Source organism: Octodon degus, unplaced genomic scaffold (assembly GCF_000260255.1).
Source record: "Octodon degus isolate 3935 unplaced genomic scaffold, OctDeg1.0 scaffold00091, whole genome shotgun sequence".
Taxonomy (NCBI): domain Eukaryota; kingdom Metazoa; phylum Chordata; class Mammalia; order Rodentia; family Octodontidae; genus Octodon; species Octodon degus.
In genome coordinates this window covers 6218483-6220236 of record NW_004524667.1, presented here as the reverse complement: position 1 = coordinate 6220236, position 1754 = coordinate 6218483, and the positions used below count along the sequence as shown (strand labels likewise).

The window sequence follows — 1754 nt, the reverse complement described above, 5'->3', positions numbered from 1 at the left end:
TAGTGATCCTCCTATTTTCAGCCTCCCAAGCACTGAGATTACAGGTGCTGGCCACCAGGCCCAGTCTCAATCACCTCAGTGTACCTCAGGGGTGGGCCTAGCACAGCAGCCAGGGCCCCTGCGTGGTGTGTGTGTGTGTGTGTGTGTGTGTGTGTGTGTGTGTGTGTGTGTTGCCAGGGATCAAACTCAGGACTTTGCTCTTGCCAGGCAAGCACTTATTCTACTGAGCTATCTCCCCAGCCCCTCTTTTTTAAATAAAATATTTTATTTGATACAGGGTCTCACTGCAAAGCTTGGACTCCTGGTGATCCTCCTGTTTCAGCCACCCCATTGCTGGGATTACAGGTGTGCACCACCACACCCGGTTATGGTACTGGGGATTGAACCTGGGTCCTTGCGCTTGCCAGGCAGGCACTTAGACCATTGAGCTATCTCCCCAGCTCTCTTTGGGTTCTTTAAGGAATAGTAAACTAAAAATCTATTGGAAGAAAACTCTAAGGCTGTTAAAATTCAGCCATCTATCAGCAGAGGCTGGAAGCAAAGCTCCAGAGTGTAACTCTTGGCTAGTGCCTCAGGCTTAGGGTCTTATGTCCTTAGCAGCTTCCAGAGTAAACGCAGAGAGCAGACTAAGGATGGTGGAGCTGTCCTGGTGGCGGACCACTGGGCCTCCTCCCTCTCACTTGGAGAATGGCCTCAGGCCTCTCAGATACCATTGCTCTTAGAGCAGATGACCTGGAGTTTGCAAACCCTGAGTACTTCCTTCTGTACACCTACAGCCACCTCTCCATTACTTATGTAATGTTAGTGCTACATACATGTGAGACTGTGGGGGCCAGGGAGATGGCTCAGTAGAATAAGGGATTCACTGGCAAACACCAGGGCCTGAGTTCAATCCCCAGTTCTGCCAACAATAAAAAAAAAAAAAATACATGTGAGACTGTTGTTTAAAAGTCTGGGAGTCCCGCTGGGCCGCAGCCCGTGGCCCAGCGCTCGCCCCGGGTCTGCGCCCCGCCCGCTGCTCGGTCCCGCCGCGTGCTCCCACCGGACGGGACAGATCAGCAGAGACGGCAGAATGTCGCAGACGGCCATGTCCAAGACCTACGATTTCTTGTTTAAATTCTTGGTTATTGGAAATGCAGGAACTGGCAAATCTTGCTTACTCCATCAGTTTATTGAAAAAAAATTCAAAGATGATTCAAATCATACAATAGGAGTGGAATTTGGCTCAAAGATGATAAATGTTGGTGGTAAATATGTAAAGTTACAGATATGGGACACAGCAGGACAAGAACGATTCAGGTCTGTGACAAGAAGCTACTACAGAGGGGCAGCCGGGGCTCTCCTTGTCTATGACATCACCAGCCGAGAAACCTACAATGCGCTTACTAATTGGTTAACAGATGCCAGAATGCTGGCCAGCCAGAGCATTGTCATCATCCTCTGTGGGAACAAGAAGGACCTGGACGCCGACCGGGAAGTCACCTTCCTAGAAGCCTCCAGGTTCGCGCAGGAGAACGAGCTGATGTTCTTGGAGACGAGTGCACTAACAGGGGAGAATGTAGAAGAGGCCTTCATGCAGTGTGCAAGGAAAATACTTAACAAAATCGAATCAGGTGAATTAGACCCGGAAAGAATGGGCTCAGGCATCCAGTATGGAGATGCTGCCCTAAGACAGCTGCGGTCCCCAAGGCGCACACAGGCCCCAAGTGCACAGGAGTGTGGGTGCTAGGAGCAGGTGTCTTCAATGGAATATG

General features: G+C 50.4%; 1 pseudogene; it reads left to right on the top strand.

The window, feature by feature from the left end:
• The first annotated feature begins 987 nt into the window (after nucleotides 1–987).
• Nucleotides 988–1742, top strand: LOC101589303 (annotated as a pseudogene).
• Nucleotides 1743–1754: the final 12 nt, after the last annotated feature.